Genomic DNA, 12355 nt, shown 5'->3' with positions numbered 1-12355 from the left:
TAGCCCTGGTTGTTGACTGAAGCACGGGGCTGGCCCTGTCATACCCAAAGTGACACCGGAGCCGCTCTCCTGAACAGACCTTGCACAATCCAGGGGGAAAAATGACCTTTTGTGGTCCCTTCCCAGCAGCTCCAGGTGTGCTCATCCTTCCCTCAGCTCCCCGGGGGCTCCAGGAACAATGGCCCCAGCCAGGGAGGGCATGCTGGGAATTGTCACCTGGTGTCTCTTTGGTCCTTACAGCCGCTGGGAATTGTCACCTGGAGTTCTGTTCTGTCCTTACAGCCGCTGGGAATTGTCACCTGGTGTCTCTTTGGTGATTACAGCTGGAGTTTTGCAGGGAAAAAGAGCTCAGGAGTTGGATTATTAATGGTGCTCCCCTGCACAGCCCAGCAGGAGGGAAGGATGAGCACAAAGGCACCTTTGTCTCCCTAAAATAAGGAATTGCTGTAATCTCCAACTCCATCCCTGAGCAGGATGCAGCCACATCTGAACCTTCCATGGCTTATCTCAATCCTGTGGCTCTCTCCCCCAACAGGCTCATTTTTCCCCACTCTCCCAGAGAAATCCCATTGTTTGTCTGGGGTTTATTAAGCATACTCTGATTTTACAATTTTTTTGGTTTTTTCTCTATTTACACCCATGATGCAGCAAAGGACTTGTGCATTGGCTTGGGAAAAGGAGGGAATTCTCCCTGGTGGCCTGTCTAGGTTTGAAAAAATGGGTGAATATTGCCCAAAATAAAAATTATATCATGCTCAGCTGATGCTTTGCCTTGTGGATGAGTTCAGTTCATACATTGGTGATGATTTGGGCCTTTCATATAAAATTCCCAGTTTTCACATCATCATGATATTAAAAAACACCAAAACCCAAAGAATTGCCTTCCCAGTTGTGCCAAGCACTGATGGGAGGCTGTAAACCCCCACCTTGTGCTGTAATTGCTCCCCTCTGGAATATTTAACATTTTTATGCCTGGATGTGGCTGCTGATGGCAGAGACTGCACAAGTTTCAAAGGGATTTGCACCTTTTCCTCCACATGAGACTTTGACAACCTGAGAGGGCACAAGCTGTAACTATTTTGACAGATTTATCACTCAGGGAGCTGAAATGGAATGTGCCTCTTGGTTTGTTTCCCTAATGGATGTCATTCCAGGCCTGTTCCTCCTGCTGAGGCTGTGGCAGACCTGGAGAGTCTCTGTGCTCCTGTGGCATTATCCATTTCCTAATAATTCACTGGAATATCACCACAGGATTATGGAATAGTCTGGGCTGGAAGGGACCTTAAGGATCATTTAATTCCAAACCCCCTGCCATGGGCAGGAACATTTTCCACTATCCCAGGTCGTTCCAAGCCCTGTCCAGCCTGGCCTTGGGCACTGCCAGGGATCCAGGGGCAGCCCCAGCTGCTCTGGGAATTCTGTTCCAGGGTCTCCCCACCTTCCCAGGGAACAATTCCTTCCCAATGTCCCATCTAAATCTCTCCTTCTTCAGCTTAAAGCATTCCCTGTGTCCTGTCCCTCCATCCCTTGTCCCCAGACCCTCTCCAGCTCTCCTGGAGCCCCTTTAGGCCCTGGAAAGTCTCTGAGCTCTCCCTGGAGCTTCTCCTCTCCAGGTGAGCACCCCCAGCTCTCCCAGCCTGGCTCCAGGGCAGAGGGGCTCCAGCCCTGGGAGCAGTTCCGTGGCCTCTCTGGACTCATCCAGCAGCTCCACATTGTCCTTCCTGTGCTGGGTACATCCAGCAGCACGCTGGGGTGGTGCTGGCTTGTCACACGGTGTCACCCAGACACGGGCAGGGGTCACCAGGCCACCCCTGTGAGAGGAATTGTCCCACGCAGCAAAGGTTGTGGAACGCTGCAGGGCTGGGAATGACAGCGGGCAGGGACTGTCCCTGGCAGCATCCAAAGCTGTTTCCCAGAGCCTCATTGAGACGGGGAAATTTAAAAACAGGACTCGGGATGTGCAGAGAGGCCTGGAGGAAAGGCCACGCGTGTCCCCGTGCTGCTGCCAGCCCGCGCGGATCAGATCCGGCCCAGCGCCCTGCCGCCCTCCCGGCGGATGCACGGCTCGCAGCCACCCCCTGCCTGCACACAGAGCTCCTGCCTGCCAGGAATTCGGGAATTTTCTGCCCCATGAGACCCTGCCTGCCAGACCCAGAGCCCCAGCACGGCCCCATCCCTTCCCTGCTGTCCTCCGGGAGCTCTCCCTGCTGCGCCAGCGACTCGGGAACTTGCTTCTGGTTTCCTGGCTCGGGAATCGTTATCATTTATTGATAAGCTGCCTTTTGCAAGCCTCGGGGCACTCTGGAGCCGCTGGGGCTGAGCACGGGGGGAGCAGCCCGGGCCTGGCTGCAGGAGCACAGGGGACAAAAGTGTCCTGGCCAGGGCGCAGAGAGCAGCTGGGTGGGAGCACTGTGGGAAACACGGCCACTCTCCCGTGAACACGTAAAAAGTTTAATAAAGGACAAGGGGAGACAAGGACCCCAGAGCAAAGGCTGTTACAGCCAGCTGCATCCCTGCACTCAGCCAAGAGCACCCTGTTACCTTTGGGTACCCCTTCAGCACCTTTTCCCTTCCATCAGCCTGTTGCATATTCATAGACCCTTATGCATAGTAAACTTTCCCCCAAATAATTTACATGTTCCAAGAATTGTTTAGCCTGGCTCCTCCTTGGATCTGCCTTTTCAGAGGATGCACATTCCTTGGTTGTGGTTTTAGTCCATTCTCATCACCTCCAGTTTGAGCCCTGGCCCACACTGCCCTCAGACAGTGAGTGCTGATGGTTGGCAGATCCGTACAGGTGTCCTCATCCCGTGTCCGTTGGGTGTTATCCCACCCTGTGTCCATTGGTGTTATCCCATCCCGTGTCCATTGGGTGTTATCCCATCCTGTATCCATTGGGTGTTATCCCATCCCGTGTCCGTTGGGTGTTATCCCATCCCGTGTCCATTGGGTGTTATCCCATCCCGTGTCCATTGGGTGTTATCCCATCCCGTGTCCGTTGGGTGTTATCCCATCCCTTGTCCATTGGGTGTTATCCCATCGTGTGTCCATTGGGTGTTATCCCATCCCGTGTCCATTGGGTGTTATCCCATCCTGTGTCCATTGGGTGTTATCCCATCCTGTGTCCATTGGGTGTTATCCCATCCCTTGTCCATTGGGTGTTATCCCATCCCGTGTCCATTGGGTGTTATCCCATCCTGTGTCCATTGGGTGTTATCCCATCCCATGTCCATTGGTCCATTGGGTGTTATCCCATCCTGTGTCCATTGGGTGTTATCCCATCCTGTGTCCATTGGGTGTTATCCCATCCCGTGTCCATTGGGTGTTATCCCATCCCGTGTCCGTTGGGTGTTATCCCATCCCTTGTCCATTGGGTGTTATCCCATCGTGTGTCCATTGGGTGTTATCCCATCCCGTGTCCATTGGGTGTTATCCCATCCCGTGTCCATTGGGTGTTATCCCATCCCGTGTCCATTGGGTGTTATCCCATCCCATGTCCATTGGTCCATTGGGTGTTATCCCATCCTGTGTCCATTGGGTGTTATCCCATCCCGTGTCCATTGGGTGTTATCCCATCCTGTGTCCATTGGTGTTATCCCATCCCGTGTCCATTGGGGGTTATCCCATCCCATGTCCATTGGGTGTTATCCCATCCTGTGTCCATTGGGTGTTATCCCATCTCATGTCCGTTGGGTGTTATCCCATCCCATGTCCATTGGGTGTTATCCCATCCTGTGTCCATTGGGGGTTATCCCATCCCATGTCCATTGGGTGTTATCCCATCCTGTGTCCATTGGGTGTTATCCCATCTCATGTCCGTTGGGTGTTATCCCATCCCATGTCCATTGGGTGTTATCCCATCCTGTGTCCATTGGGTGTTATCCCATCCCATGTCCATTGGGTGTTATCCCATCCTGTGTCCATTGGGTGTTATCCCATCCCGTGTCCATTGGGTGTTATCCCATCCCATGTCCATTGGGTGTTATCCCATCCTGTGTCCATTGGGTGTTATCCCATCCCGTTTCCATTGGGTGTTATCCCATCCCGTTTCCATTGGGTGTTATCCCATCCCGTGTCCATTGGGTGTTATCCCATCCCGTGTCCATTGGGTGCTATCCCATCCCGTGTCCATTGGTGTTATCCCATCCCGTGTCCATTGGGTGTTATCCCATCCCGTGTCCATTGGGTGTTATCCCATCCCGTGTCCATTGGTCCATTGGGTGTTATCCCATCCCGTGTCCATTGGGTGTTATCCCATCCCGTGTCCATTGGTCCATTGGGTGTTATCCCATCCTGTGTCCATTGGGTGTTATCCCATCCCGTGTCCATTGGGTGCTATCCCGTCCCGTGTCCATTGGTGTTATCCCATCCCGTGTCCATTGGGTGTTATCCCATCCCAGCAGGAATTTTAACACAAGCACACTGATATCAGCTATTGCACTGAGCTTAATTGCCAACAGAAATAGAAACTGTATCTTTAGAACAAAGTCACTTTAACACCACACATATAAAATCCACTTTAATACCTGTGAAAAGCCAATATTATAATAGGTATCTACAACAGCATGGAACTGCAGCAGAACTCCTGGATCAGCACCTGGATGTGTGTGGGAATGGTACACATGGATGTGTGGGAATGGCACAGGGATGTGTGGGAATGGCACACAAATGTCTGGGAGTGGCATATGGAAGTGTGGGGATGGCACAGGGATGTGTGGGAATGGCACAGGGATGTGTGGGAATGGCACATGCATGTCTGGGAATGGCACACGAATGTCTGGAATTGCACATGTCTCCAAGGCTGGCAGCAGGGCCCTTGGGAAGCACCCCAGGCTCCTCTCGCCCACTGCAGAGCATTATTCCAGCAGCATTATTCCAACCTCATCCACACCATTCCCAGCTGCTGGACTCCCCCAGCCTGCCCACCGTGTGCTTTCCCTCCCTACCCACTCACACCTGCAGTTAAGTTGGTACCAAAGGGTAAAGCAAGAAGTTCTCCTGAACAGGAGGAAATTCTTCCCTGTGAGGGTGGTGAGGCCATGAAGGAGCCAACAAAAAAGATGGAGAGAGGCTGTTGGCAAGACCCTGGAGTGCCAGGACACAGGGAATGGCTTCCCACTGCCAGAGAGCAGGGATGGATGGGATATTGGGAATTAGGAATTGTTCCCTGGCAGGGTGGGCAGGCCCTGGAATGGATTTCCCAGAGCAGCTGTGGCTGCCCCTGATCCCTGGCAGTGCCCAAAGCCAGGCTGGACACAGCTTGGAGCAGCCTGGGACAGTGGAAGGTGTCCCTGCCCATGGCAGGGGGTGGGATGAGATGATCTGTAAGGTCCTTCCAGCCCCAGCCATTCCATAACTCCATGAGGAACAGGAGCTGGCTCTGTCACCCCTGAGCCACCTCCCCTGCTAGCAGCACATCCTTGCCCGGGCCCAGCTCCGGCGTCTGAGCAGCACAGAGACAATGTCCTCCCCTAACTGGGTTAGAGGAGATTGGATTAGCAATTTCTGAGTTAGTAAAAGTCTAAGGATGGCAGATAAAACAAAGTGTGACAGCCTAAGCAGCCCCTGTCAGCGGGGATTGATCACAGCGCTAATGGCCAGCGACAGGCACACATTAATAACACAATAACCCAGCTCGGGATATTGGCACTATCACAACCCTTTAACCTGGCAATAACTCATGGGGAAAATGCTCCCAATGGCAGAGCCAACGTGGCTGTGCTGCTGCCTCCCCCTCCCACCTGCCAGGCAGCTGCAATTCCAGGGGGTCACCTGGCCAGGCAGGTGCCAGGTCCCACCCCGAGACCCAACCTGTGACCCCAGTGTCCCACCCTGTGATCCCAGTGTCCCACACCCAGGCAGGGATTTACACCAGGATGCCCATTTGGGGTGTGGGCACAGCTTAGGGAGGGGCCAGGAGATGTGCAGTGATGATTCCAAAGTGGTGGCAGGGAAGAACAAGGAATGGGGAACATCAGGAGTCAAGGAAGGTGGGACTTCAAGCTCAGAACACTCATTGAAGGTATCTGAGAGAAATGGGCATCAGGTGATTGGGGGAAATGTTGGGATTTTTTCCAAGATATTTTGAATTTAAGTCACACAAACCACTCCCAGTTTGCCTGAAGCCTTCTGCTTCTACTCCAAGCTATGGTGAGGAGACACTGGGGAAATAACAAAAAAAAAATACCCAATCAGGACTGTTTAGAAAATTAAAAACTGAATTAGAGACTGAATTTTTTGAGAAATGTAACTTAAAATTTGGGGAGGGGTGAATAAATTAAAGCCTATGTCAAGGCAGAGAGCAGCCCCTGGTTTCCAAAGGCTTTTCCAGAGGCTGCTTAGTGTCACGAAGCAGGGAGAGGGAGGAGAGATGGAGAAATACCCCTGCTGTTTCTCCGCCCCGAGCAGGAGCAGGCTCTGCTCTGGCTCCCTCCCAGCACTTCCATCTCTTGGTTGAGCTTGTCAGAGCAACGCCGAGACCAACCAATTCCAGGGATTCAAAGGGCAGCAAATCCCGAGTGAGAGCAGGGCTGCACCACCAGGATCTGCAGAGGACCTTCCCTTCCCTTCCCTTCCCTTCCTTCCCTTCCCTTCCCTTTCCCTTCCCTTCCCTTCCCTTCCCTTCCCTTCCCTTCCCTTCCCTTCCCTTCCCTTCCCTTCCCTTCCCCCTTCCCTTCCCTTCCCTTCCCTTCCCTTCCCTTCCCTTCCCTTCCCTTCCCTTCCCTTCCCTTCCCTCCTCCCCAGGGCTGGATCTGCCAGCACCTTCGAGCCCCGGACAGGTGGAATTCCTGGGAAACGCTGTTGCAGCCCCAGTTTGGCCGTGTGGAATTCCTGGGAAATGCTGTTGCAGCCCCAGTTGGGCCGGGTGGGGGATCTGGGATGCCCATGGCCGGTCCCAGCCATGAGCTGAGCCGCCTCCATGTCAGCCTTTCCAGCAAACCCAGCTGTCCTTGGGTTTGGCCCGGACACTGCTGGCAATGTCCATGTGTGCCAGCCATGGAGCAGGAGGTGCTGGGGAAGGAGAGGGCCTGTGCCTCAGTGCAGGGATCAGTGTCCTGCCCTGTTCCCAATGTTCCCTGCATCCCCTCATCCATCCCTTCCAGGAAAAAGAGGATTAACCCACTCCTGCTGTGCCAAAAAATTGAATTTAAGGGCACAGAACCCCCCCCAGCTGTTATAAAGTGCATTAATTCCAGCATGGATTGCTCTGCTCCACCTCCCAATCCATGGCTGAGGTGCTGCTCCGACCTCTCTTTGGAGTGGTGACCACTTGTTGCCCAAAACATCAAGTCAGGGACTATCAAGAGGAAAATTTGGGAGGCTGGGGGTGTTATTTAGGGATTCAGGGATGTGGCAGTGTCCCAGAAAAATACAACCCCCTCCTCAGCACAGCTCCCTTCAGGAGAGAGGCAAATCCCTTCTTTCCCAAGGGGTTCCTGCCAACTGTCCCCCTCTCTTTGGGGCAGAAGGCTGAGCCCAAAACAAATATCAAAAAAAAAAAAAAAAAAAAAAAAAAAAAAAAAGGTGGAAATGCCATGCAGCTTTGAAGGATCCCCTGACTAATAATTCTGGGAGCTGAGGGCGCTGATCACAGCCAGCCTGGCCTGTAAATCAGAGCCCTGAAAGGTTTGCTGCCAAACGAGCACTGGGGCTGGCAGTGAGAGCATCCCGACGATCCCATCACCAGCACTTTTCCCACCACAGCTGCCCCAGCGAGGGCTTTGCTGCAGCATTGCATGCGAGGGCCGTGCATCACCGGTGCAAAAGGGAGGGCTCAGCTTGTTGGGCTTAATTAGAATAATGAAGCTGTGAGCGTAATAGGAGGAGGGTGGGGATGCTGCGGCTGTAATTGGCAGGGCTCGGGAAGCGGGAGCTGGCGGCTGGCAGCCATATGGAAGCAGCAAAGTGAGGGGAGTGAGTGACAGCCCGAACCTGTGGCGCTCTCATTAATTCCAACAGCAGAGCCGTGATGGATGTGGCAGCTCCCTGCTGCTCCGCGGCTCCAGCGCCTCGTTCCAGCGAGCTGCTGCCGCTCCTGCTGCAGCCAGGGCCGGGCAAGGGGGCAGGGAGAGGAGGGGAAGACAGGGAGAGGCGGAATAGGAAAAGGTTGTGGGGCGAGATAGGTGTGTGTTCTTATCCATATTATCCAGGGTCAGTTCAGGCTTTCACTCCAGAGTCACATTTTCCACTCAGGATTTGCTCCCTGTTGGAGTCAGAAGTGTTTAGAGCCCCCAGGACCTGGCCCTGGTCCTGCTGGCGCCCTTGGCTGTTTTTCCAGGCTCCAGGCAAAGTGGCAGGGCCAGGCTGTGCCCTTGGTGCCTCTGCCAAGGATTTGCTTCTCAGTCCCCACCTCCTCACGCTGCTGAGGGGCAGCCCAATGGCACCCACCAGTACCCCCATCCCAGGCTGGCACCGGCGTGTCCAAGGTGTGGGATCAACAGAACCACAAGAGTTTGTGCTGCAATCCCAAATCTGAACAGGAGAGACTCTCCCTCTCCCCCACCTTCCAGGGTCCACACTGGGAGCTGACCCACAAATCCCTTCCTTGTTCTATCCCAAAGCTTCTGCCAGGACCCCACCAGAGTTACGGCATTCCCAGCACTCCGTGCAGAGCCAACTGACCCCGTTTAGCTTGATCTTCTGCAGGGCTTCCACCTTTTCTTCAGCTCCAGCCACATCCACACACAGCCAGTCCATGTGGGATTCCAGCCAGAGGCAGCTCCCTCATGGGTAAGAGGTGGATAATGGGCACTCCCACATTCCATGTGCTCCTCGGAGCAGGGGGGACCATGCCTGTGCTCAGGGAGACGTGGCTGCAGGATCTAGCCTTTGGCAGGAAGCTGTGGGAGCGGGGAGCACAGCTGGGAAGAGTCTGGATCCCATTTCTGAGCACCATTCCCAGGGAAGGGGCTGGGAAGTGTTGGCTGGAGCAATCACCCATGGATGGGCAGGGATGGGTAGGGACAAACCCTGTGTAATTCCTACTCTGGCTGGCCCAGGAATTTGGAATCTTTTCCATTGGAACAGCCAATTATTGTAGTTCTTCAGGAGCCAGGTTTAATGGCTGAATGTCCTGAATGTCCTTTTCCCTCTCTGGAGGGAAGGGAAAAGATCTGGGCAGCTCCACCTCAGAGCTGTGCCTCAATGGGGCTCTGGGCACAGCATCCAAGCAGTTTTCCCTCATGGAGAGAGCCGTGGCTGTGGGAAGTTGTGGGAGAGGCTGGGAGGGCCCTGCCTGTGTCACCGTGAGCTGCAGGTTCACAGAATTCACAGAATCACAGAATTCACAGAATCACCAGGCTGGAAGAGACCTCCAAGATCATTGAGTCCAACCCAGCCCCAACAGCTCAACTCAACCCTGGCACCCAGTGCCACATCCAGGCTTTGTTAAACACACCCAGGGATGGTGACTCCACCACCTCCCCGGGCAGCCATTCCAGAACTTTATCACTCTTGCCATGAAGAACTTTTTCCTAATATCCAGCCTGAATTTCCCTTGGGGCAGTTGAGGCTGTGTGCTCTGGTTCTGTCAGTTCCTGGAGACAGAGCCCAAGCCCAGCTGAGCACAGGCACCTTTCAGGAGCTGTGGAGAGTGCTGAGGTCACCCCTGAGTCTCCTTTTCTCCAGGCTGAGCACCCCCAGCTCCCTCAGTTGTTCCTCACAGGGTTCACCCAGCACTGCCTGAATCCAGGTTTTCCTCCCTCCCTCCCTCCCTCTGAGGAAAGCAGCTTCCCATGAAGGGGAACGGGGGATGAGGTGCCAGGATGAGAGCTCATTTGGGTGAGGCCATCAAGCCTCGTTTGTTTTGCCCCGTTGCCTTTGTGAAGGAGCGTGCAAAATGAAGGATTGGGTGTGTGCAGAGAGCAAAACTCCAGCTGTCCCCTCTCCAGACATTCCCAGTGGGGAGAAGCCGAGGTGATGTCTCACTCCAGGGTTGGCTCCCACACACTGCAAAGCTAAGGGGGAAAAATATAAAGTCTCCTTCTCCGGGCATCTCCGCTGAAAGCACGAGGCTGCTCCACTCATTTGAAGCAAGAAAAACAAAATGGAGAAGGAAAAATGGGGTTTTATTGCAGTGTTGCAGGCACGGAGTTCCTCCAGCAGGAAAACAAGGAACAGTCAGAGCAGCCAGGAGCTCTGTAGCCTGTACAGTCATTTTTCAGTGGGTATTCATGCTGGAGCCCATCAGGTAGAGGATCCCAGAATAACAAATCTCCCTTGCAGGCTCCATGGTGAGGAGGAGGTTTCTCAGCACCTGGTGCCTCCCACACTGCAGCTCTTCCCAGAGTGGGATGAGGCTTTTGCTCCTCAGGATGCTGAGATTTGCTCCATGATCCCTCCTCAGTGTCCCTGTCCTATCTGGGCATGCCACATGGCAAGGGCCACCACCAAACTGCAGGAAAGCACAGAGGAGAGGCCAGGCTGACTTTGGTGTCACAGTGTGCGAGGGGGGGCACAAAGCCACAGCAAGGCACTCAAATCCCCCTGAGTTTGGGTGGAGCATCAATCTCCAGCAGTTTGTTCCTCAATAATTGGTGACCCAGCAGCTGCTGCCACCTCTGAGCTGGGACAGCCCGGGCTGCCCTCGGGCCGTGCCCGTGCAGCTGTGCCAGGGCAGCACCAGCCCCGCTCCTCTCGGATCTGTCCCTGGAGCGAGGCATGCGCCGTGTCCAGCCCGGCCTCGGTGACCCCTGGGGGTCTGAGCAGGGCCACGAGCCCCCAGCTGGCCCTGCTGTGACCTGTGGGAGGCCAGGCTGTCCCTTTGGTGGCCCCAGTTTGGCCCCGAAGGCAGCGCGCAAGCCCGGCTCATCCAGAGCCCTTGAGATGCCTCTGGGAGCTCCAGGTTGGAGGTGCAGGAGGTGCTGGAGCCCCAGCTGAGGGAAAGCATGGCACAAATCCCAGGGCTGAGCAGCTCCAGCAGAAAGCAGCTCTGATCCTGGACAGGAGCTTTGCTTTGGAAGAGCAGCAAAGAAATTAATTAGAAGGATGTGCCAGCAGTCAAACACAGCAACCCTGTCAGCTTTTCCCACACATTTCCCTTCCTAAAGGTGTTTCCAGGGGCTGAAATGCAGAATTAAGCTGGCTGCAAGGCTGGGTGCTGTTTCCAAGGCTCTGTCTCTGCAGCTCTGCAGAGCCAACCTGTCTTTGAGCTGCTGGAGCCGAGCAGATGAGAGGAGTGCTGCTGCCTCGGTCTCTGGAGCTTCACGGGTCCTGCATGGGTGGTAGACAGCAGAAGGCAGCATTTGTTGAGTAGTCAGGAGAAGAGAAATGACTACATGATGGCCCCAGATTTGTCCTCCGTGGCCATCCCAGCATTTCCAAGGCTCCCGAGCGAGCAGCAGAGGGATGGGCAGTGGGGATGTCCAGGGAAAGGCTGGCTGGGGGTGGCTGGGATGCTCTGAGCTCCCTCTGGGGGGCTGGAGGGGACCTGAGCACTCATGGGCAGGGGCAAAGAGCCTGTCACTCGTGGTGGCCACCAGAATAACGAGACAGAACACTGTGAGGGTGTCCCCAGCATCCCAGGTGCTGGCCCAGTGACAAACCCCAGGGCCTGGGGGTGTGTCCCATGTGGCTGCAGGCTTGGAATGTGCCTAAGGGTGAGAGGGAAGAGCCTCAGGCTGGGCCAGGGCAGGCTCAGGGTGGGCAGCACCAGGAATTTCCCCATGGAAAGGGTGCTCAGGGATAGGGAGGAGCTGCCCAGGGGGGTTTGGAGTGCCCATCCCTGGAGGTGTCCCAGGAAGGGCTGGAGGTGTCACTGAGTGCCTGGGCTGGGGACAAGGTGGGGACTCAATGATCCTGGAAATGTTTTCCACCCTCAGTGGTCCTGGGATCCCGTGACCCTCTAGGGGGATATCAGTGATCAGATATGGTGGCCAAGCTCAGCCCCCTCTGTTTGGGGGTGGGGATGGGCAGGGGGAGGCAGCAGCATCTCCAAACCCTCACTGGAGCTGCTGCTGAGCTGAGCTGGGGATTTGACTCCTCCCTCACCTTTTCCATCCTGCTTTGCCACAAAATGGATGGAGAAGCAGCTCCTGAGGTGCAGCTGGAATTCCCAGATGGATTCCCTGCTCCCATCCCCGTGCTCACATCCACGGAGTGAAACACTTCCCTGCAATCCACGCCCCTGGCTCCTGCTCCAAAGTGTCCCATGCCAGAGGTGGCGCTGGGCACGGTGGCAGAGCACACACACCCTGCAGCAGGGGACAGGCCGGGGAGCAGCACCTGGGAATTCAGCCTGCACAGGCTTGGGATACCAGGAACAGGGCTGGCATGGCTGAAGCACCCAGGGATTCTTTCCATGGTGCTAGAAAGTTCTGGAGTCATGGGAATGCCTCACAAGGACACCTTCCTCTGC

Source organism: Vidua chalybeata, chromosome 15, assembly GCF_026979565.1.
Source record: "Vidua chalybeata isolate OUT-0048 chromosome 15, bVidCha1 merged haplotype, whole genome shotgun sequence".
In the NCBI taxonomy this organism is placed as follows: domain Eukaryota; kingdom Metazoa; phylum Chordata; class Aves; order Passeriformes; family Viduidae; genus Vidua; species Vidua chalybeata.
Note: the sequence above shows the minus strand (reverse complement) of the source record.